The sequence below is a fragment of the Oncorhynchus masou genome, chromosome 28 (genome assembly GCF_036934945.1).
Source record: "Oncorhynchus masou masou isolate Uvic2021 chromosome 28, UVic_Omas_1.1, whole genome shotgun sequence".
In the NCBI taxonomy this organism is placed as follows: domain Eukaryota; kingdom Metazoa; phylum Chordata; class Actinopteri; order Salmoniformes; family Salmonidae; genus Oncorhynchus; species Oncorhynchus masou.
In genome coordinates, this window is record NC_088239.1 from 56,920,556 (window position 1) to 56,946,948 (window position 26,393).

Consider the following 26,393-nt stretch of genomic DNA (forward strand, 5'->3'; position numbering starts at 1 on the left):
CATCCATCATACCCACTTCGGAGGACACTTATCTTTCCGTTTTTCATTGGTACATATACACAACCGTTCAAAGGTTTACAGTCACTTAAACGTTTTCGTTTTGAAAGAAAAGCAAATGTTTTGTCCATTAATAAGAATAACATCAAGTTGATCAGATGTACAGTGTAGACATTGTTAATGTTGTAAATGACTTTTTATGGAATATCTACATAGGCGTTCAGAGGCCCATTATCACTCCTGTGTTCCAATGGCAGGTTGTGTTAGCTAATCCAAGTTTATCTGGTTAGAGCCAGTTGTGAAGGGAGTAGTACACAGGGTCATTTCTCAAAATAAGAATAGACTGACGTGTTTCAGAAGAAAGTTATTTGTTTCTGGCCATTTTGAGCCTATATATGAACTCACAAATGCTGATGATCCAGTTATTCAACTAGTCTAAAGAAGGCCAGTTTTATTGCTTCTTTAAATAGAACCACAGTTTTCAGCTGTGCTAACATAATTGCAAAAGTGTTTTCTAATGATCAATTTTTAAAATGATAAACTTGGATTAGCTAAAGAAACATTGGAACACAGGAGTGATGGTTGCTGATAATATGCCTCTGTACACCTATGTAGATATTAAAAATCAGCCGTTTCCAGGTATAATAGTCATTTACAACATTTTAACAATGCCTACACTGTATTTCTGATCAATTTGATGTTATTGTAATGGACAAAAAAATGTGCTTTTCTTTCAAAAACAAGGACATTTCTATGTGATCCCACACTTTTGAATAGTAGTTTACATACACATTTTGCATACACATTTTGCATATATGGTGCTTTTTTATAAACCAATCACATAACAGTGATAGATTACCAATCATAAACTCTTTAATCCCACCCCTCAGCCCATCCCACCTATCACCATAGACAACCCTCATTTTGGTTTCCATGTGCCACACTTTGGTTTCCATGTGCCATATATTTTTTAATTGTGCTGTGATGTTTTACATACATTTTGAACATTTCTAATCGTACATTATCCACAGATTGTGAGCTCAAGATGAGTGTTATTATATAATTTATTGACTGACTATGGCTTTCCAAATCGCCCCACAGTGCTATTTGTAAGGTTCGTTTTAAGTGAATGTTGGGATTTTGTTTTACCATTCCTGAACCTGTGACCAGAAACAAGCTAAGTAGAGGCATTACCAGAATAAATGATCTAGTGAATCTGTCTCTTTGCAGCAAAATCTACAGAGCTGAGATTGTTGTATTACCCAAAAATATAGCATTCTGTTGTTGGCAAAAATGTTGTATAATAATAAAAATGGAAAAACTCAGTATTGGATCAAGTGTTGTTTTTTGCACCAGTTCATGAACCATGTGCCATGGAATCGGTACATTGAAAATCTCTTCCCATTCATTTTGCAAACGGTATGGCACAGCTGTCAACATTTTTGTCCACAAATTATTTATGCCAATTCCTTTCAGCCGATTTGTATCTTTAGTACACAGTACCAGTCAAAAGACATCAAAACTATGAAAAAACACATGGAATCATGTAGTAACCAAACAAGTGTTAAAAAATATATATTTTATATTTGAGATTCTTCAAAGTGGCCACCATTTGCCTTGATGACAGCTTTGCACACTTTTGGCATTCTCTCAACCAGCTTAATGAGGTAGTCACCTGGAATGCATTCAAATTAACAGGTGTGCCTTGTTGAAAGTTCATTTGTGGAATTTCTTTCATTCTTAATGTATTTAAGCCAATCAGTTGTAGGGGTGATATACAAAAGAGAGTGCAATTTGGTAAAATACCAAGTCCATATTATGGCAAGAATGCCTCAAATAAGCAAAGAGAAACAACAGTCCATCATTACTTTAAACTATAGCCCTTTCTTAAACAAACCTTACAAAGCAGGTTACACTTTCAGTTTTATCCTCCAGAAAAGATAGAACAAATATAACAAATGTTATGGTTTAACTCAAATATACTGATTAATAGAAAAACATTCTTTATGTAAAAAAAAATTCAAATGTGGATTATATTTATTAATAATATTAAGAATAGAAACCATGGAGTTATGTCATATATGCAGCTACGGATAATATATGGGAATTTTTGCTCAATCCAAACTTACAACCAATTGATTGCAGCATTACCACAAAAATGGAGGAGGCAAGTGGAAAAGGGAGAAGGTAGGGAACGTGTTTACCTGCCATACAGTACCAGTCAAAAGTTTGGACAAGCCTACTCATTCAAGGGTTTTTCTTTATTTGTACTATGTTCAACATTGTATAATAATAATGAAGACATCAAAACTATGAAATAACACATATGGAATCATGTAGTAAACAAAAAAGTGAGAAACAAATCAAAATACATTTTAGATTTAGATCGTCAAAGTAGCCACCCTTTGCATGTCAAGCCCTGACCTTAGAGAGCCTTTTTATTTCTCTATTTGGTTAGGTCAGGGTGTGATTTGGGTGGGCATTCTAGTTTGTATATTTCTTTGTTGGCCAGGTATGGTTCCCCCTCAGAGGCAGCTGTCTATCGTTGTCTCTGATTGGGGATCATACTTAGGCAGCCCTTTTTCCCACCTTCAGTTGCGGGATCTTGTCTTTGTTTGTTGCATGTTTTGCACTACAAAGCTTTACGTTCGTTGTATTGTTTATTATTTTATTTTTTTGGTGGAACATTAATAAAGAAAGTGTACGCCTACCACGCTGCACCTTGGTCCGGTCATTCTCCAAACGAGGAGCGTAACATTGCCTTGATGACAGCTTTGTATACTCTTGGAATTCTCTCAACCAGCTTCAACTGGAATGCTTTTCCAACGGTCTAGAAGGAGTTCCCACATATGCTGAGCACTTAGCGGCTGTTTTTTCTTCACTCTGTGGTCCAACTCACCCCAAACCATCTCAACTGGGTTGAGGTCGGGTGATTGTGGAGGCCAGGTCATCTGATGGAGCATTCCATCACTCTTCTTCTGGGTCAAATAGCCCTTACACAGCCTGGAGGTGTGTTTTGGGTCATTATCCTGTTGAAAACAAATGATAGTCCCACTAAGCACAAACCAGACGGGATGGCGTATCGCTGCAGAAGGCTGTGGTAGCCATGCTGGTTAAGTATGCCTTGAATTCTAAATAAATCATTGACAGTGTCACCAGCAAAGTACACCCACACCATCACACCTCCCGCTCCATGCTTCACGGTGGGAACCACACATGCAGAGATCATCTGTTCACCTATTCTGTGTCTCACCACGATACGGCGGTTGGAACCAAAAATCTCAAATTTGGACTCATGTCAAAACAGAAATGACAAGATTATGTTAACATACTGTTATTGCAACAGAATAGTTATTTTAGAACACTCTCATCTGTGTGTGTGGACTGAAGTGGTCCTCTGGGAGATGTAACACTGACAGTGGATTTACGATCGATTGGTGATAAAGACAACATCCATAGCATGAGTACATGTTTCTGTACTATAAGGTACCAGGGAGAGATCACTCCAGGTCCAGTCCATGGTCTCTACACAATGAGAACTGTTTTTACAGCAGATACTGTCTGCTGTGAATTCTAAGTATCTTTCATACAAATCTTAACCTTGTGACCCATTCCATACATCTGTTTTTTGTCATGAACATCCAGGAGTATGGACTTTGCTATAAAATGATGTTGCTCAAGTCCGCTCATTGGTCATCTCAACGAATCACCTACAGATGGTTTGTCGACAAGCTTCATTATTGCAATAATGAATCTATGTTATTAATAAGTTTTGAATAAAGTAATATCCTGATTGGTGACGGACGTTGTCTCTCCTCATTATTGAGTAGAATTTCCACAACATTCATCAGACCAAAGGACAGATTTCCACCGGTCTAATGTCCATTGCTCGTGTTTCTTGGCCCAAGCAAGTCTCTTCTTCTTATTGGTGTTCTTTAATAGTGGTTTCTTTGCAGCAATTCAACCATGAAGGATTGATTCACGCAGTCTCCTCAGAACAGTTGATGTTGTGATGTGTCTGTTACTTTAACTTGTGAAGCATTTATTTGGGCTGCAGTTTCTGAGGCTGGTAACTGTAATGAACTTATCCTCTGCTGCAGAGGTAACTCTGGGTCTTCCGTTCCTGTGGCGGTCCTCATGAGAGCCAGTTTCATCATAGCACTTCATGGTTTTTGCGACCGTACTTGGAGTTTTCCAGATTAACTGACCTTCATGTCTTAAAACCTGTTAGGGATCCCTTCACCCCCATTCCAGCACAAATCCTGGTAACTGGATTGATTTGACAACATTCAGTTAAATTGCAGCGCGCCAGAATCAAAAACAAAAATACTCATAATAACAATTCACAAAACATACATGTAATACATCAAAATAAAACCTAACTTCTTGTTAATCCAGCCGCAGTGTCAGATTTCAAGAAGGCTTTACGGCGAAAGCAGACCATGCGATTATCTGAGGACAGTATCCCGCATACAAACACATGAAAATCATATTTCAACCAGCCAGGTGCGACACAAAAGTTAGCAAAAGTGCGACACAAAAGTTCTGTTGGCACTCCAAAATGTCCCAGAAACATCACAAATGGTCCTTTTGTTCGATAAATTCCTTCTTTCTATCCTCAAAATGTCCATTTATTTGGCGCGTTTGATTCAGATAATAGACCGGTTCCAACTCGACCAACATGACTACAAAGTATCTAATATTTTACCTCTAAACTTGGTCCAAACATTTCAAACAACTTTCCTAATCCAACTTTAGGTATCCGAAAACGTAAATAATCGATAAAATTTAAGACGGGATATACTGTGTTCAAAACCGGACAAAAACAAAGTGAAGCACGTTCCAGGTCGTGCACACCAAAAGACTTGAGTCCATCTGAGTGACACATGGAAAGAATAAGACCACTTCTTAATTTCGCAAAAGAAAAACATCAACCAAATTCTAAAGACTGTTGACATCTAGTGGAAGCTATAGGAACTGTAAGCAGATTCCTATTTAAAAGGGCTTACCATTGAAACCTAATGGAAAACACATTGATCTCAAAAAGAAATTCCCTGGATGGATTGTGTTCGGGGTTTCACCTGCCAAATCAGTTCTGTTATACTCACAGACATTCAAACAGTTTTAGAAACTTCAGTGTTTTCTATCCAAATCTACTAATAATATGCATATCCTAGCTTCTGGGCCTGACTAGCAGGCACTTTACATTGGCACGCTTTTCATCCGGATGTGAAAATACTGCCCCTAGCCCAAAGAGGTTTTTAACCAACATTTCATTTTCAATTAGTCAGAAATGAGAAGTTGTCATCTGTATCAAGGCAATTTTTGAACAAACGATGAGCCTTACTTAATAAATCTAATGGAGAAACATCTTGGGTTTTGTCACGCCTTGGTCTTAGTATTACTTCATGATGCTCTCTGTGCTTTTAACGGACCTCTGAGACTATCACAGTGCAGGTGCATTTATACGGAGACTTGATTACACACAGGTGGATTGTATTTATCATCATTAGTCATTTAGGTCAACATTGGATCATTCAGCGATCCTCACTGAACTTCTGGAGAGAGTTTGCTGCACTGAAAGTAAAGGGGTTGAATAATTTTGCACGCCCAATTTTTCAGTTTTTGATTTGTTAAAAAAGTTTGAAATATCCAATAAATGTCGTTCCACTTCATGATTGTGTCCCACTTGTTGTTGATTCTTCACAAAAAAATACAGTTTTATATCTTTATGTTTGAAGCCTGAAATGTGGCAAAAGGTCGCAAAGTTCAAGGGGGCCGAATACTTTCGCAAGGCCCTATATGTTTTATTTGTGGCTTTGACCCAGAGACTCTTGACTATTTATTTTGGGACCGTTCTTATGTCAGAAGATTTTGGAGTAAGTTTGATTTTATTTTAAAAGAAACTAATATTAATGTAAATTTGAAAGACTGATATTATGTTTAGTTTTGATCCAAATTATATGGACCCTGATTTAACTTTATTTATTCGTTTGTTTATTTTTCATGGCAGATTCTTTATCCATCAAATGAAGTGGACAGAGAACAAACCCCTCTTCACATAGAATTTAAATATTATTTTGAAATTATCAGTAAGTGTAAAAGCTATAAGTACCATAACATTTTTTGACAAATTGAACATTTTTCTCCATATGTAATACCACTGTCTATTAGGTTTATGTACTCTTATTTGTATATTTTTATTTTTGTATGTGTTTTGTTCATAACAAAAAAAAATTGCAGTCAAGCACCCAAGCTAACTTGCTAGCTACTTCCAGACACAAATGAGAGAACAGCGCACTGATCATTAAACGCCCTAGCAGAACTAGTTAGGCTGTTATGTTATCCAGAGCATTGGTGACTGCAACAGATTGTCGGTTCTGAGTGTTCAGAGCGCACATTGGACGCTGTGGCCGATGAGTAGGGTTGATCCTAACATTCTGACCTCATAACAGCAGTCAAGCACGAAAGCTAACTGTCTAACATTGGCTAGCTTGCTAGCTACTTCCAGACATAATGAGAGAACACCCCACTCTGACCATTTTACTCGCCCTGGCAGAACTAGTTAGGCTGTTTTCATGTTATCCAGAGCGTTTGTGACTGTAACTGTGCAGGTGGCAACAATTTAACTACCTGTTTTGCTGATGTTTACTGACACCGGCCATATTCAACTGGTGTCAGTAACATAACTTTTGGATTACCCAAAGTCAGTAATGTAATTTGATTACTTTCAGTTACTTTTGGATTACTTTCTCATTTAAAGGTATTAGAAGAAGACAAAAAAGGATCCTTTAAATGCATTTGGTGTGTTATCATAGTGTGCTCTGACTTGTGGTTAGACCTGCTCAGGTGGAATAAACTTAAACTTGAACCTCTTTTCAATGCTGAATTTAATTTTATTGAGAAAACAGAAATGTGTCATAATGTATTTTTTCTGCAAACATCCTCTCTGAATTCAAAAGTAATCCAATAAGTAATCATCTCATTTTTGCTGGTAACATAACTGATCATGTGACTTTTTTTGTAATAAGATTACACTTAACTGATGACATGTAATCGATTACTACCCAACCCTGCAGGTGATATAACAATCGGCTAGCTCACAATGCTAGGATATTCCCTTTGTTTCCGCTTATATTTTGATGGAAAAATCTGACATCAAGGGAGCTGCGTATCAAAGCAACCAACCTCCTTTTTTCTTTACCCACAGGCAAACTGAGTGATGCCTTCTCTCTCCCCAATCTCCCCACCCTCCCAACACTCAGAATTCAAGATTTTTGCATTAGACCTCTTGTGAGACTGACTTTAAGATTTGCTGGACCATGCAAAGCCCCAGGTCAATGGCATTTGAGGAAAATTGTTATCAATCTACTTGACTTGGTGAAAGTGGAGGTTGCCTCCAAACCCTGATTTAAAATCTGTTTTTTTCCTCTCCTTATAGGGGTTGGGCTGAGGTTAACTGTTCCTAGATCTGTGCTTAAGGAGAATCTTGTAGCTTTGCTTGCATCATTATTGACCATCTTACCATAAAATGTCATCTGAGATTGTTATTTGTGGTCACTGTTTGTGGTCACCCTGGAGGTCAGTACTGATCACGGTCAGAGAACATATCCATGTCTCTTTTTTGGGTCGATTGTTAGGATCCCTAGAGGATCCCAACAGCAATATTATCTCATCCCAGCGCCTAATGATGTAAATACCTGTATTGTCTGTCGTAGAATAATGAGGCATTGCACAATCTTTATTATGCGTAGATGTAGTATTGTGGCCTATAAGTTTATAGAACATATTCATGCATACTTCATGACATGTAAAAAGAAAATCTGTTTGAGGACAACTCAATGGTATCATGAATAATTATCCTTACTTCAATCAAACCTCATGTCTTTATTCCAAAGTAATGTACGAGCTGTGATTATGCCCAACACTTTCCCTTTTTATTGTGCCAGATCTAACTTTTTATTTATTGATTTATTTTTATTTCACCTTTATTTAACCTGGTAGGCTAGTTGAGAACAAGTTCTCATTTGAAACTGCGACCTGGCCAAGATAAAGCATAGCAGTGTGAACAGACAACAACACAGAGTTACACATGGAGTAAACAATAAACAATAAACTAGTCAATAACATGGTAGAAAAAAAAATCTATATATATTGTGTGCAAAAGGCATGAGGAGGTAGGCAATAAATAGGCCATAGGAGTGAATAATTACAATTTAGCAGATTAACACTGGAGTGATAAATGAGCAGATGAACAGATAGAGATACTGGTGTGCAAAAGAGCAGAAAATTAAATAAAATAAAAACAGTATGGGGATGAGGTAGGTAAATTGGGTGGGCTATATAACATTGGACTATGTACAGCTGCAGCGATTGGTTAGCTGCTCAGATAGCAGATGTTTAAAGTTGGTGAGGGAGATAAAAGTCTCCAACTTCAGAGATTTTTGCAATTCGTTCTAGTCGCAGGCAGCAGAGAACTGGAAGGAAAGGTGGCCAAATGAGGTTTTGGCTTTAGGGATGATCAGTGAGATACACCTGCTGGAGCGTGTGCTACAGGTGGGTGTTGCCATCGTGACCAGTGAACTGAGAAAAAAGCAGAGCTTTACCTAGCATAGGCTTGTAGATGACCTGGAGCCAGTGGGTCTGGCGACGAACATGTAGTGAGGGCCAGCTGATTAGAGCATACAAGTCGCAATGGTGGGTGGTCTAAGGTGCTTTAGTAACAAAACGGATGGCACTGTGATAAACTGCATCCAGTTTGCTGAGTAGAGTATTGGAAGCTATTTTGTAGATGACATCGCCAAAGTCGAGGATCGGTAGGATAGTCAGTTTTACTAGGGTAAGTTTGGCGGCGTGAGTGAAGGAGGCTTTGTTGCGAAATAGAAAGCCGACTCTAGATTTGATTTTGGATTGGAGATGTTTGATATGAGTCTGGAAGGAGAGTTTGCAGTCCATCCAGACACCTAGGTACTTATAGATGTCCACATATTCTAGGTCGGAACCATCCAGGGTCGTGATGCTAGTCGGGTGTGCGGGTGCAGGCAGCGAACGGTTGAAAAGCATGCATTTGGTTTTACTAGCGTTTAAGAGCAGGTGGAGGCCATGGAAGGAGTGTTGTATGGCATTGAAGCTCGTTTGGAGGTTAGATAGCACAGTGTCCGGGGAAGGGCCAGAAGTATACAGAATGGTGTCGTCTGCATAGAGGTGGATCAGGGAATCGCCCGCAGCAAGAGCAATATACAGAGAAAAGAGTCGGCCCGAGATTTGAACCCTGTGGTACCCCCATAGAGACTGCCAGAGGACCGGACAACATGCCCTCCGATTTGACACACTGAACTCTGTCTGCAAAGTAGTTGGTGAACCAGGCAAGGCAGGCATTAGAAAAACCGAGGCTACTGAGTCTGCCGATAAGAATATGGTGTTTGACAGAGTCGAAAGTCTTGGCCAGGTCGATGAAGACGGCTGCACAGTACTGTATTTTATCGATGGCGGTTATGATATCGTTTAGTACCTTGAGCGTGGCTGAGGTGCACCCGTGACTGGCTCGGAAACCGGATTGCATAGCGGAGAAGGTACGGTGGGATTCGAGATGATCAGTTATCTGTTTGTTGACTTGGCTTTTAAAGACCTTTGATAGGCAGGGCAGGATAGATATAGGTCTGTAACAGTTTGGGTCCAGGGTGTCTCCCCCTTTGAAGAGGAGGATGACAGCGGCAGCTTTCCAATCCTTGGGGATCTCAGATAATACGAAGGAGAGGTTGAATAGGCTGGTAATAGGGGTTGCGACAATGGCGGCGGACAGTTTCAGAAATAGAGGGTCCAGATTGTCAAGTCCAGCTGATTTGTATGGGTCCAGGTTTTGCAGCTCTTTCAGAACATCTGCTATCTGGATTTGGGTAAAGGAGAAGCTATGGAGGCTTGGTCGAGTAGCTGCGGGGGGGGGGAGCTGTTGTCCGAGGTTGGAGTAGCCAGGAGGAAGGCATGGCCAGCCGTTGAGAAATGCTTGTTGTTTTCAATTATCACGGATTTATTGGTGGTGACCGTGTTACCTAGCCTCAGTGAAGTGGGCAGCTGGGACGAGGTGCTCTTGTTCTCCATGGACTTTACAGTGTCCCAGAACCTTTTGGAGTTAGAGCTACAGGATGCAAATTTATGCTTGAAAAAGCTGGCCTTTGCTGACTGCGTGTATTGGTCCCTGACTTCCCTGAACAGCTGCATATCGCGGGGACTATTCGATGCTATTGCAGTCCGCCACTGAATGTTTTTGTGCTGGTCGAGGGCAGTCAGGTCTGGAGTGAACCAAGGGCTATATCTGTTCTTAGTTCTGCAGTTTTTGAACGGAGCATGCTTGTCTAAAATGGTGAGGAAGTTACTTTTAAAGAATGACCAGTCATCCTTAATTGATGGGATGAGGTCAATATCCTTCTAAGGACACCCGGGCCAGGTCGATAAGAAAGGCCTGCTCGCAGAAGTGTTTTAGGGAGCGTTTGACAGTGATTAGGGGTGGTCGTTTGACCGCGGACCCGTAGCGGATACAGGCAATGAGGCAGTGATCGCTGAGATCCTGGTTGAAGACAGCAGAGGTGTATTTGGAGGGCAAGTTGGTCAGGATAATGTCTATTAGAGTGCCCATGTTTACGGATTTAGGGTCTTACCTGGTGGGTTCCTTGATGAATTTTGTGAGATTGAGGGCATCTAGCTTAGATTGTAGGACTGCCAGGGTGTTAAGCATATCCCAGTTTAGGTCAACTAACAGAACAAACTCTGAAGCTAGATGGGGGCGATCAATTCACAGATGGTGTCCAGGGCACAGCTGGGAGCTGAGGGGGGTCGGGAGCAGGCGGCAACAGTGAGAGACTTATTTCTGGAGATATTAATTTTTAAAATTAGAAGTTCGAACTGTTTGGGCATAGACCTGGAAAGTATGACAAAACTTTGCAGGCTATCTCTGCAGTAGTTTGCAACTCCTCCTCCTTTGGCAGTTCTATCTTGACGGAAACTGTTATAGTTGGGTATGGAAATCTCAGAATTGTTGGTGGCCTTCCTAAGCCAGGATTCAGATACGGCAAGGACATCAGGGTTGCCAGAGTGTGCTAAAGCAGTGAGTAAAACAAACTTAGGGAGGAGGCTTCTGATGTTGACATGCATGAAACCAAGGCCTTTTTGATCACAGAAGTCAACAAATGAGGGTGCCTGGGGACATGCAGGGCCTGGGTTTACCTCCACATCACCCAAGGAACAGAGAAGGAGTAGGATGAGGGTGCGGCTAAAGGATATCAAAACTGGTCGCCTAGAGCGTTGGGGACAAGGAATAAAAGGAGCAGATTTATGGGCGTGGTAGAATATATTCAGGGCATAATGTGCAGACAGGGGTATGGTGGGGTGCGGGTACAGCGGAGGTAAGCCCAGGCACTGGTTAAATAGAGTATACTCTTTATCCAGTCTGGTCTGCCTCTTCCAAAGCACGCTAACTTTTTATTGTAAATATCTTTTAGAATTAGTGAGTAAACACACTTTCCTTTCAAGCCTCATAAATGTATTTTTGTCTTTTCTTTAACGCACCAACCTGAGTAACCCCGGATATTGGTTTGTTTGCCGACACACTACTTTGGGGAACTATAATTTAGAAAAGAAATACAAATGGACAAAATGATTGGCACCCTGGAGCTAGTACTTGGTTACACATTCTTTGGCAGAATAACTGCAGACAAATGCTTCAAGTAGACATCAATTAGCTTGCTGCACCTTTCTACTGGCAATTTGGCCCACTTCAGCAGCAAACTCCTCTAATTCTTCAATGTTTGAGGAGGAAACAGCACCAAATGCTGTTTCCAGCTTTCACTATAGATTTTGGATGTGATTCAAAGATTTCAGCGTCTCTTCTTGAACCATTCTGGGGGGCTTTTTTGTGTGATTGGGGTGATTTTCCTGCTGGAAGACCCACAACCTTCAACGGAGAACCAGGTTTTGGGTTGAACATTGGTCTTCAAAACACCTTATAATCTGTTGATTTCATGATACCTTGCGTACGTTCAAGGCCCCTAGTACCAGAGGCAGAAAAGCAACCCTACAGCATTACCAAACCTCTGCCATATTATATTTTTGGGAGGGTATTATTTTCATTGGATGCTTTATTTGGTCATCAGTAAACATAGGACTGATCTGTATTGCCAAATACTTCTAATTTTGTTTCATTGCTTCAGAGAACATTTTCCCCAGGATTTGCTTTGTTTAGGTGGGTGTGTTTGAGAAATTAATTCAGGCTTTCTTGTGTCTCCTTCAGCAATGGGTGGGGTATTCCTATGTTTACCAATTATCAAATTAAGCATTCAAAGAAGAGAACCTCCTCCCTACAATCAAATATGGGGGAGGTATGTTAATGCTGCGAGGTTGCTTTGCTGCCTCTGGTACCCAGGGGCCTATAACAAAATATATGTCTCTTTTGAAGGTTGTGGATCTTCCAGAAGAACAAAAACCCAAACACACATTAAAAGCACCCTGGAAAGGTTAAAGGAGGAAAACTGGACTGTTCTGGAGTGGCGACAGAAAACAACAGTTGGTCGTGAGCATCCTTCAAACATTGAAGAATTAGAGCAGTTTGCTGCTGAAGAGTGGGCCAAGTTTTCAGTAAAACAGTGCAGCAAGCTCATTGATGGCTACATTAAACATTTTTTGGGCAGTTTTTTGGCCCAAAGGCTGTGCAACGAAGTACTAGCTCCATGTTGCCAATACTTTTGTCCATTCCACTTGTCTTTATTTTCTAATGTAAAATTGTACAGTTAAGTTCACAAAACTAAAATTGGTTCTGCAATGATGAAAATGCAATAATTTGTGGAGAAACAAACACTTATTTTTTATTTCAACTTATTTTAGGATAAATAAAACATTATTTAAGACAACTGTTGGCAATGACAGAGGTCAAACGTTTTCTGTAAGTCTTCACGAGGTTTTCACACACTGTTGCTGGAATTTTGGCCCATTCCTCCATGTAGATCTCCTCTAGAGCAGTGATGTTTTGGGGCTGTTGCTGGGCAACACAGACTTTCAACTCCCTCCAAAGATTTTCGATGGGGTTGAGATCTGGAAACTGGCTAGGCCACTCCAGGACCTTGAAATGCTTCTTACGAAGCCATTCCTTCGTTGCCTGGGCGGTTTGTTTGGGATCATTGTCATGCTGAAAGACCCAGCCACGTTTCATCTTCAATGCCCTTGCTGATGGAAGGAGGTTTTCACTCAAAATCTCACGATACATGGCCCCATTCATTCTTTCCTTTACACGGATCAGTCGTCCTGGTCCCTTTGCAGAAAAACAGCCCCAAAGCATGATGTTTGCACCCCCCTGCTTCACAGTAGGTATGGTGTTCTTTGGATGCAACTCAGCATTCTTTGTCCTCCAAACACGACGAGTTGAGTTTTTACCAAAAAGTTATATTTTGATTTCATCTGACCATATGACATTGTCCAAATCTTCTTCTGGATCATCCAAATGCTCTCTAGCAAACTTCAGACGGGCCTGGACATGTACTGGCTTAAGCAGGGGGACACGTCTGGCACTGCAGGATTTGAGTCCCTGGCGGCGTAGTGTGTTACTGATGGTAGACTTTGTTACTTTGGTCCCAGCCCTCTGCAGGTCATTCACTCGGTCCCCCCGTGTGGTTCTGGGATTTTTGCTCACTGTTCTTGTGATCATTTTGACCCCACGTGGTGAGATCTTGCGTGGAGCCCCAGATCGAGGGAGATTATCAGTGGTCTTGTATGTCTTCCATTTCCTAATAATTGCTCCCACAGTTGATTTCTTCAAACCAAGCTGCTTACCTATTGCAGATTCAGTCTTTCCAGCCTGGTGCAGGTCTACAATTTTGTTTCTGGTGTCCTTTGACAGCTCTTTGGTCTTGGCCATAGTGGTGTTTGGAGTGTAACTGTTTGAGGTTGTGGACAGGTGTCTTTTATACTGATAAAAAGTTCAAACAGGTGCCATTAATACAGGTAACGAGTGGAGGACAGAGGAGCCTCTTAAAGAAGAAGTTACAGGTCTGTGAGAGCCAGAAATCTTGCTTGTTTGTAGGTGACCAAATACTTATTTTCCACCATAATTTGCAAATAAATTCATTAAAAATCCTACAATGTGATTTTCTGTTTTTTTTTCTCTCATTTTGTCTGTCATAGTTGAAGTATACCTATGATGAAAATTACAGGCCTCTCTCATCTTTTTAAGTGGGAGAACTTGCACAATTGGTGGCTGACTAAATACTTTTTTGCCCCACTGTATGCAAATAAACTATTGCCATACGAGGATATGCAATTCACTGTGTAACTTTTCTTTAACTAAGCAAGTCATTTAAATTTAAGAACAAGTTCTTATTTACAATGACGGCCTACACCGGCCAAACCCGGACGATGCTGGGCTAATTGTGCGCCGCCCTATGAGACTCCCGATCACGGCCGGTTGTGATACAGCTGTGTGTTTACAGGTAGCTGCAAGAGTGTGATTTTAGGCATTGCCAGATGACCTAAAATCTAGTGAGGGTTAAACCACAGACAAAAGGGAAAAAACATATTTTGAGTAAACTCTGTAAACGTGTAGTTGCACTGAGCTGATGGGGTATAGTAACCAGCTCGCTCATCTTGTTGCAGACCCTCTTCCAATAACTGCTGCTTACTGTATGTTCCATTTTTGACAACTGAATGGGATGTACCAGCTTGCTTGCATGCCTGTCATTGATGCTAAGGTATATGCTAACTGTGGATAACAGTCGTTCAAATTCAGAAGTGAGTTTCTTGTTAGCTAGCTAACCAAATGACTCTGGAAACGTAGCTGTAGCCACTAAAGCTGATAAAAACGTTTTGGGGGAAAAAATCTGCCACTTACACACTCGTCCAATCGATGACTTATATCCTCCATGCATCTAGCAACAACAAGGTTCCATGTTTTTAGATTGCTAAATAAATACATAAATAGATAGTCTAACCACATTATGACTTATGATCAATGTCCATGCTGCTTTGATTGTGTTCAGATGCCAGCCTTACCTTCGCCCGTATTTGTCAGAAATATTGAGTGAGTGAAACTAAAAGAGTGCATCACCCAATTGGCTTCAGGCAGCAAACAATGTACGAGCTGTGATTTATTCAGAATTTTATGATTGTCTGTTTGTTTTATATCTACAAAGTTAAACAGTGTCAGTTCCACTGTAACAAGTTGTAGTTAACCTGGTCAGTCTTTTGCCACTTAATCATGGGATATGCCTGCATGTCCCATGGATCTTGGTGCATGCAGAGCTGGTTGAGGACTAGAGAGGGTTCCTGCCTCCTACTCACTCCCCGAACCATCTCCCAGACCACATCACCCCCGGTATGGGCGCCATAAATTAGCTGCAAACAAAGTCATTTGCTTTTTTTTCTCTCCTCCTTCCAGGAGCCATGGAGCCCATCTGGGAAGATTTATGAATATGTTAGAATAGCCTGAGCCAACAGTTTTCAAAGCGGGGAAGTGAAAATCAATTAAACAGGCCTGGAGGCGATTCATCTGGAGAGTGATGGATTAGATGCTCATCGTTGTGCCGCTTGATTCCTGTCCTTTTTTGAAGCAGTTGTAAACATTTAGGAAACAAACAAACATACCAACCAATTAAAACGTGTTTGATGACAGACTTGTCAGATTGATGAGGATGCTAAATTACATTAGCAATGATATTTTATTTTATGAAATCATTGGTGCAAATAGAAAAAGGTATAAATGTTGGACCTGTGCATGTGATAGGCATCGAAATACACACACTCTCCTTTTCGCCTTTCTCTTTAATCTCTCGGCCCTTCTTTTTCTTTTCTCCCTTTCTGCATCTCTTTTATCTATATATTTCCACACATGCACACACATGTACACACACACAAGATAATAAGACAAATCGTGCAACTGATAAAAACGTAATACAATTTTGAGAGGATGCAGTCCATCATACTGATGGTTAATACTGCATCGTATTGAGCTGCCTCTTATTATTGCAGATGCATCTTGACCTGAGGAATTATTTTCTTTATAAAAGTACACTTGCTCGGCCCAGATAACCAATAATATTGGATAATTTTGAAGATGGATAGCTGCTCCCTTTATTCCACCTCTCTACACCGCCATGGAGCCCCATAGAGCCCTGCTACCTGATGAAATCTCTCCACACTGACCTCTTGGTCAACTCTCAATTGGAGGTGGTCATTCAAGAGTGAGTTTCCACTTGGGCCGGCAGGACCATAAATCAGCTATTTCTTTTCTCTTAGGCAGCTTTAGGTCCATCTGTGTCAGCAGGCAGCAGGACCCATGGATCAGTTGGGCTGCCATTCTAACTGCTCCTTTCTCCTCCCAGCCGTGGACTCACGCATTCTGGTCTCCCATCGATTGGGATTTAGTTTTTCAGATTTAAGGGTTCTCATTTTTGACAGCTTAATATTACCTAGGCCTCACCTTTTTATGACCACTTTGTCGTCCATGGAGTTTTAAGTGCCTCTAAAAAGGGTTGATGTTTATGTCTTTCTGCAGCACAAGCAGCCTCAACATAGCTCTAGATTGTGTATTGATTTGAGCTTTGAAACCCTGCCATGTATTTATGTTTGGATTTTAAATAGTATGTTGGTTTTGGCAACTGCATCGTTTATGTGTATAATAAGAAAAAGTGCATAAATTACCTGAATGAAAGAAGCAGGAGGTTAATTAATACACTAAATTATCAAAAGTATGTGGACACCTGCTCGTCAAATATCTCATTCCAAAATCATGGGCATTTATAAGGAGTTGGTACCCCCTTTGCTGCTTTATCAGCCTCCACTCTTCTTGGAAGGCTTTCTACTAGATGTTGGAACATTACTGTGAGGGATTGCTTCCATTCAGCAGCAAGAGCATTCGTAAGGTTGGGCACTGATGTTGGGCAATTAGGCCTAGCTCGCAGTCGGAGTTCCAATTCATCCCAAAGGTATTCAATGGGGTTGAGGTCGGGGCTCTATGCAAGCCGGTTAAGTTCTTCAACCGATCTCGACAAAACATTTCTGTATAGACATCGCTTTGTGCACGGGGCATTGTCATGCTGAATCAGGAAAGTGCTTCCCCTAAACTGTTTCCACAAAGTTGGAAGCACAGAATCGTCTAGAATGTCATTGTATGCTGTAGCATTAATATTTCCCTTCACTTTCACTAGAACTAAGGCCTAGCCTGAACCATGAAAACAACCCCAGAACATTATACCATCCTATGATGGTGCCATGTTGAAAGTCACTGAGCTCTTCGGTAAGGCCATTGTACTGCCAATGTTTTCTATGGAGATTGCATTGCTGTGTGCTCGATTTTATACACCTGTCAGCAACGGGTGTGGCTGGAATAGCCAAATCCACTCATTTGAAGTGGTGTTTACATACTTTGTATATACTGTATATAAAGTAGAGAGAGAGTTATTAATGTCAGAATAATAGATAATAATAATAATAGATAATATCATTGTTTATTTCTTTCATCACATTCCCAGTGGATCAGAAGTTTACATACACTCAATTAGTATTTGCTAGCATTGCCTTTAATTTGTTTAACTTTTCTTCCACAACCTTCCCACAATAAATTGGGTGAATTTTGGCTCATTCCTCCTGACAGAGCAGGTGTAACTGAGTCAGGTTTGTAGGACTCCTTGCTCGCACACGCTTTTTCATTTCTGCCCACACATCTACTATAGTATTGAGGTCAGGGCTTTGTTATGGCTACTCCAATACCTTGACTTTGATGTCCTTAAGCCATTTTTCCACAACTTTGGAAGTATGCTTGGGGTCATTGTCCATTTGGAAGACCCATTTGCGACCAAGCTTTAAATTCCTGACTGATGTCTTGAAATGTTGCTTCAATATATCCAGATAATTGTCCTGCCTCATGATGCCATGTATTTTGTGAAGTGCACCAGTCCCTCCTGCAGCAAAGCACCCCCACAACATGACGCTGCCACCCCCATGCTTCATGGTTGGGATGGTGTTCTTCGGCTTGCAAGCTTCGCCCTTTTTCCTCCAAACATAACGATGGTCATTATGGCAAAACAGTTTGAATTTTGTTTCATCAGACCAGAGGACATAACTCCAAAAAGTACAATCTTTGTCCCCATGTGCAGTTGCAAACTGTAGTCTGGATTTTTTAGAAATGGGCCAAAATTCACCTGATTTATTGTGGGAAGGTTGTGGAAGGCTATCTGAAATGTTTGACCCAAGTTAAACAATTTAAAGGCAATGCTACCAAATACTAATTGAGTATATGTAAACTTCTGAACCACTGGCATTGTGATGAAAGAAATAAACAATTAAATAAATAATTTCACTTCTATTATTCTGACATTTCACATTCTTAAAATAAAGTGGTGATCCTAACTGACCTAAAACAGGGAATTTTTACTAGGATTAAATGTCAGGAATTGTGAAAAACTGAGTTTAAATGTATTTGGCTAAGGAGTATGCAAACTTGCGACTTCAACTATATATACATATATATACACACATATACACACACACACATATATATATATATATATATATTTCTCTCTCTCTCTCTATACAGTATATATTTATATATAGATATGTATAGTGTATACTAATAATTTTGATCAAAATCTTTCTCTTTTATTCGCCCTTCTTCCATGTGACATTGGATTTTTATTAGCAAGTAGTTGTATCTGTTTTCAGCCAAGATGGAAATGTTAAAGCTTGCACACATCAGTGTCACACCTTTCTGTCTAGGCCCCTCCAGGATTCATGTCGAACATGTGCTTTGTGGCTAAACCCATAAAGTGTGTGTGTGATATCAGCGGAAGATCCCACCAGCCGAGTTCCTGCTAGCACTTCTGTGCACAGGAACACATGGCTGAAGGTGTTAAATTCTACTGGTGCACGTGACTGAGCAGCTTGTGCTCTCTCACAATACAGTCTTAGAAATAAAGGTGCTTTCTAGAAGCCTTTTAGGTTCCAGGTAGAACCCTTTTTGGATCCTGGTAGAACCATTTTGGGTTCCATGTAGAACTATTTCTACAGAAGGTTCTACATGCAACCAAAAAGGGTTCTACCTGAATCCAAATAGGGTTCTACCTGGATCCAAAAAGTGTTCTCCTATTGGGACAGCCACAGAGCCCCTTTGGAACCCTTTTTTCTAAGAGTGTACAAAAAACAAACATTTCCAATTTCACTGTGTGAAAACGTATCTTTGCACAGTTAATGACTAGAACTCTGAGAGATTACTATCAGATAGTTACAGATTGTGTAAGGACATTCATTTGATAACAGCAATACAAAAAGCACTATATTTTTGCAACTGTCTGCAGGCACTGCTATTACAAAATTGTGTAAAAGTTCTACTGTTAATAAATTAATAACATTATTGTCCCCGCTGTGGTTGTGATGTTGTGCTGGAATTGTAGAAGAAAACAAGTTATCACCGGTTTCGTATTGCCCTGACCCATCTCTCTGTGTCTCTGTGTCCAGTGTTCAGCACTATTGGCAATATTTCAACACCATGGACAGCTCATCTTGTACTCCCCACCTGGTTCAATCAACCAAATGCTGCAACGTGCAATTTCTGCCTTGCCCTTTATGAGAAGGCGGTAGTCGGCCTGAATGCCAGGGCAATTTATATATGTAATTTCCTGTTTTTACAGAAATTACGATAGCCTCTCATTATTCTTTGAGGAAACAGAATAATTATTCGGTTCCTCTGTATATACTTGTACAGTATATAGAGAGATGTTGTTGCTTCACTGAATATTGGCCTGGGCCCCCACAATCCTGCTACTACATGCAACCCAACCATTATTGTGGGGTGCATTCAACGTAGACTACAGTTGTATTGATGCATTTCTCCAGATACGCTCCGGAAGTGCTCTATTTTTTTTACTAGTCTAGGTATTTGCATAATGTGTTCCAGTATTCATAAAAATGTTATGAAATCCAGTTGTCTACTTGAGAGATGAGGTAGGTAATATATCATGCATTTGTGCGATTTTCTCAAAATGAAACCAGTGATTAAATTTAAGTGTTGGAAGATATCAAGGGCAATATGCAGAACATTATTCCTATTTATTAATTTTTAAATGAGCTTGTCGGTCTCCTACAAAATAATCTACTGCACCAGCAATCCTGTTTGACAACACTGCGGATAATTTGCCCAGAACAGACATAAAACCAATTCTAAGTAAGGCACAGCCAGAGCCGTAAAACGCTGCATTTTAAGAATTTGGATTTTTACAATCAATACAGTTTTCTGTCAAGGCATAGTTTGAACAGACACACTAAGCTAGTCAGAACGTAAAAAAACTGTATATGAAAAAATGGAGATGACTAGCAACATTAGCTACACTGTAGAGGAGTCATAGGTTGATCTGAACAAAGCTGGAGCACAAAGCAGAAGATTAACAGTTACGGTCTTAACACAACCATGCAGCCCCTTTTATTACAAGGGACATGGGCGAGCCTACGAGGAGTAGAAAGAGGTGGATTTCCAGTTTAGGGGTTTTCATGTTTTATGTGGTACTAAAATGAGCCGGTGTAATTTAATGCCCCATTCAATGTAATGCACTTTATTGCACCAGTGGATTAAATAATGATTATTTTGCGAATTTGTGGCTACACAATGGTCTATTAATCTTTGATGAAACTGTATCTTATGAGGCGAAGCGGGGCATCACAACGAGCGGCGAGTGTTAGCGAGGAGTCGTGAACGCTTGGCCGCCGCCCGCACTAGCTCATCCATCAACATACCAAAAACTCTGGGAGAAAGAGCGAGACAGCAAAGTCACGGGCACAGGACACTTTTCTGCATTCATGGGCCACTTTTTAGCATTCATGGAAGCCTGAGTCCTGCCACAGTGTATGTATGTTATACGTGAGGGAAATACCTTAGCCTATGATGCAATCAGATTAGCTGGTATTCAAGGTCCTATTTATTTAGTGGCAGAGTGAGTCAGAGGGCTTACTGTGAATTATGTGCACTGACGGAGCATGAAGTTAGAGGTTATCAAACAGTGGCAAAATAATTTGTATATTTGCCTCCATTTTATTAAGTAAATCTTTAGTTAAACTCCTTGATGTGCTTCCTATCTGGCTTCTGATGGTTTGCTGTGCTACCGAAACAATATCCAGGACTCATTTAGCTATTACACTGGAAGGAGACTTAAGTGTTTCAGGGTGGCATCATTTTAGCATAAAAATAAGTTGCTTTACCTAAAGTGCAAGACATTTTTATAGACTCATTTTATTACACAGATTTTTTTTCATTTTGATTTGTGGTAGAGGAGACCATAAGATGGGGCGATTATGACTGAATAAGAGTGAGGAAAAAATGCATGTGGGACAGAGAGGGTGGTTTGCTAGAGAGAATGAGGCAGTGAGAGTGAGTCAGAGAGAGACAGAGAAAATAATGAAGAGAGGCAGAAAGAGAGAGAGTCCTCTGACTGGCTGAGCAGTGTCTGTGTGAGTCCTGCGGTCTGGGCAGTGATTCTGTAATATCTAAAGGAGAATGAGTGGCCCTGGTGCTAGGAGGGAGAATAAGGGGGTTGAAAAACTCTGTGTTATTTTGCACTCGGCCGCTGGCACTGCCTCTGTCAGCGAGCGGCGTCGATCCGTGAACTCGCCATCTGGATTCCCCCACAAATCACATTAAATTTTAGGGCCCAGGAATACATCAAGCTAAATGAATATTGGCTCCGGGGGCCGCAGACAGGCCTGATGGTAAAAGAGCCCTTTGCAATCCAACTCTTTGTGGTCAGATATGATCCATCCATCCATCCATCCCTCTCTTCCTTTCTCATCCACCCCTGTTCGGCACTGGGACTGATGAGGACGACAGTTGTGAATGGAGTATTCTGTCACAGAGTGAATACAAAGCAAAGTTACACGGTAGGATTAAATGTTGTGAGAATACTGAGACACAGAGCGGAGTAGCAAGATACAACATGAACTCATAGAAATCTGTGTATGCCTATACACTACTGACATAGACCTCGGGTCGAAACGTTGCACTCAATAAAACTAAGGGGGCATTCAAGAGTGTGCATTTATCGATCTTTTCTCTCATAGAGGAAGTTTGCATTGTACTGTTTTAACCTTACCTATAGATGGACATGGTTTAATTTATTTGTCAAGTTACACGAATGGAAAGGTATTACTTTGTATTACAAGGAAAGCTAACCACGGGTAGGTTTAATTCTTTACAATATTTATTAGCAAATGATGAACTTTGATAAATGGCACTGTGTGATTAAGCGTAATGTATTTTGAATTAAGCTCCATTTACTTTCAAGCCACCCACCAGTTTTCAGTTGAGCTTTTATTTTGTGGATTTAATGAACGGCATACTCATATTGATTCTCCAACTGTTTATTTGCTGTTAAGATTTTGTTAGATACAAGAATGTATAAAAATAGATGGCTGCAATGAGCAAAATAAAAAACATATTAGCATTTTATTTCATACTGTGTCTTTTTGCTGATTTTAGCCCAGTTTTCATATTTGGGTAAAACGCAAGTAAATCAATCAAATCAAAGTTTATTGGTCGCGTACACAGATTTGCAGGCGCTACCGCAGGTCCCCCAAAAAACATGTTATTTGTCACATGCGCCGAATACGACAGGTGTAGACCGTACAGTGAAATGCTTACTTACAAGCCCTTAACCAACAATGCTTTAAGAAGCTTTAAGAAAAAAAGTGCTATGTAAAAAAATAGATAAATGTAACAAATAATTAAACAGCAGCAGTAAAATAATAATAGCGAGGCTATATACACGGGGTACCTGTACAGAGTCAATATGCGGGGGCACCGGTTAGTCAAGGTAATTGAGGTAATATGTACATGTTGGTAGAGTTAAAGTGACAATGCATAGATAATATACAGAGAGTAGCAGCAGCATAAAAGAGGGGTCTGGGTAGCCCTTTGATTAGCTGTTCAGGAGTCGTATGGCTTGGGGGTAGAAGCTGTTAAGAAGCCTTTTGGACTTGGCACTCCGGTAAAGCTTGCCGTGCGTTAGGAGAGATAACAGTCTATGACTAGGATGGCTGGAGTCTTCGACAATTTTTAGGGCCTTCCTGGTATAGAGGTCCTGGATGGCAGGAAGATTGGCCCCAGTGATGTACTGGGCTGTACGCACTACCGTCTGTAGTGCCTTGCGGTCGGAGACCGAGCAGTTGCCATCCATGTAGTGATGCAACCAGTCAGGATGCTTTCGATGGAGCAGCTGTAGAACATTTTGAGGATCTGAGATCCCATGCCAAATCTTTTCAGTCTCCTGAGGGAGAATAGGCTTTGTCGTGTCCTCTTCAAGACTTTCTTAGTGTGTGGACCGTGATAGTTTGCTGGTGATGTGGACACCAAGGAACTTGAAGCTCTCAAGGTGAAGTATAATCCAAGTATGGAAACATAATTAGTTAAAATCACTCAATAGCACATTAACAACACATTTTTTTCAGAGGTGCTGTTTGCACTAAAGTAAAAGCTATTACGAATATATTGCCTTGACAAGATGCAGTTTTATTTGAGGAAGAAAAATCTATTAAGTTATTTTCTAATACATTGGCTTGTATTTTCATTGTGAAGAGGTACTTTCCATTCAACCATCTCCAGATTACCAAGGCTAGGTCACCGCTAACATAAGAGAGGCAATTATCCATTCAGTGTTTACACACGCACACACACGCACACACACACACACACACACACACACACACACACACACACACACACACACACACACACACACACACACACACACACACACACACACACACACACACACACACACACACACACACACACAAGACACACACAGGGGAAGAATACAACAGACACAACAGGACAGCAGGCATCAATCACTGTTCCACACACACACAGGAGCAAGTAATACATGACTGCTGTGTTAAATAAACCAAGACACAACAGGACAGCAGGCATCAATCACTGTTCCATTTTGTCACATCATGAATAGCCCTCCAGAGAAAGTCAGCTCAAAGTCAAACAAGGGCAAACTTTTAAACCAACTTCATCAATATGCGTTCATGTACAGAATCTGTCATGACAAACTGCAGCCTGAAAACCCTATCAGTGACATTGAGGCATACTGTATTGGTTTAAAGGTATAGACACACAAAAAAGTATGATAAGGTACATGAAAGTTCAAGAAGGTCACATATTATGGCAAGAACAGCTCAAATAAGCAAAGAGAAACGACAGTCCATTATTTTAAGAACATTTCAAGAACTTTAAAAGTTTCTTCAAGAGCAGTCGCAAAAACCATCAAGTGCTATGATGAAACTGGCTCTCTTGAGGACCTTCGCAGGAAAGGAAGACCCAGAGTTACCTCTGCTGCAGAGGATAAGTTCATTATTTACCAGCCTCAGAAAGCGGCAATTAACTTCCCCTCATTTTGCAGCCCAAATAAATGCTTCACAGAGTTCAAGTAACAGACACATCTCAACATCAACTGTTCAGAGGAGACTGCGTGAATTAGGCCTTCATGGTTGAATTGTTGCCAAGACACCACTACTAAAGGACACCAACAAGAAGAAGAGACTTGCTTGGGACATTAGACCAGTGGAAATCTGTCCTTTGGTCTGATGAGTCCAAATTTGTTGTGTCTTTGTAAAACAAAGAGTATGTGAACGGATTATCTCCACATGTGATCTCCCCGGCCAGGCACGACTCCAACACCATCATTAAGTTTGCAGATGACACAACAGTGGTAGGTCTGGTCACCGATAACAATGAGACAGCCTATAGGGAGGAGGTCAGAGACCTGTCCGGGTGGTGCCAGAATAACAACCTATCCCTCAACATAACCAAGACGAAGGAGATGATTGTGGACGACAGGAAGAGGAGGACAGAGCACGCCCCCATTCTCATCGACGGGGCTCTAGTGGAGCAGGTTGAGAGCGTCAAGTTCCTTGGTGTCCACATCACCAACAAACTAGAATGGTTCAAACACACCAAGACAGTCCTGAAGAGAGCACAACAAAGCCTATTCCCCGCCAGGAAACTAAAAGGATTTGGCATGGGTCCTCAGATTCTCAAAAGGTTCTACAGCTGCAACATCGAGAACATCGGTTACATCACTGCCTGGTACAGCAATTGCTCTGCCTCCGACCGCAAGGCACTACAGAGGGTAGTGCGTACGGACCAGTACATCACTGGGGAAAAGCTGCCTGCCATCCAGGACCTCTACACCAGGCAGTGTCAGAGGAAAGCCCTAAAAATTGTCAAAAACCCTAGCCACTCCAGTCATAGACTTCTCTCTACTACCGCATGGCAAGCGGGTACCGGAGTAAAACAGTTTTTACCCCCAAGCCATAAGACTCCTGAACAGGTAAACAAATGGCTACCCGGACTATTTGCATTGTGTGCCCCCACCCAACCCATCTTTTACGCTACTGCTACTCTCTGTTTATCATATATGCATAGTCACTTTAACTATACATTCATGTACATACTACCTCAATTGGCCCAACTTTGCGGGCTATCTGTATTGTGTCCCACCACCCGCCAACCCCTCTTTTACGCTACTGCTACTCTTTGTTCATCATATATGCATAGTCACTTTAACCATATCTACATGTACATACTACCTCAATCAGCCTGACTAACCGATATCTGTATGTAGCCTCAATACCTTTATAGCCTCGCAACTGTATATAGCCTCGCTACTGTTATTTTTCACTGTCTTTTTTCTGTTGTTTGTATTTCTTTACTTACCTATTGTTCACCTAATACCTTTTTTGCACTACTGGTTAGAGCCTGTAAGTAAGCATTTCACTGTAAGGTTTCACTGTAACCTGTTGTATTCGGCGCACGTGACAAATAAACTTTGATTTGATTTGTGTGGTTCCCACCGTGAAGCATGGAGTAGGGGGTGTGATGGTGTGGTGGTGCTTTGCTGGTGACACTATCTGTGATTGATTTAGAATTCAAGGCACACTTAACCAGCATGACTACCACAGCATTCTGCAGCGATACATCATCCCACCTGGTTTGTGCTATCATTTGTTTTCAACAGGACAATGACCCAACACACCTCCAGGCTGTGTATTGGCTGTTTGACCAAGAAGGAGAGCGATGGAGTGCTTCTTCAGATGACCTGGCCTCCACAATCATCAGACCTCAACCCAATTGAGATGGTTTGGGATGAGTTGGACCATAGAGTGAAGGAAAAGCAGCCAACAAGTGCTCAGCATACGTGGGAACTCCTTCAAAACTGTTGGAAAAGCATTCCTTCTGAAGCTGGTTGAGAGAATGGAAAGACTGTGCAAAGTTGTCATCAAGGCAAAGGGTGGCTACTTTGAAGAATATCAAATATCAAATATATTTTGATTTATTTAACACTTTTTTTGGTTACTACATGATTCTATATGTG

General features: G+C 40.9%; 1 protein-coding gene across 1 annotated transcript in view; it reads left to right on the forward strand.

Moving 5' to 3' along the window:
* Positions 1–26,393, forward strand: part of LOC135517964 (BMP/retinoic acid-inducible neural-specific protein 1-like) — a 151,358-nt gene that overhangs the window by 102,968 nt on the left and 21,997 nt on the right. The window lies entirely within an intron of this gene.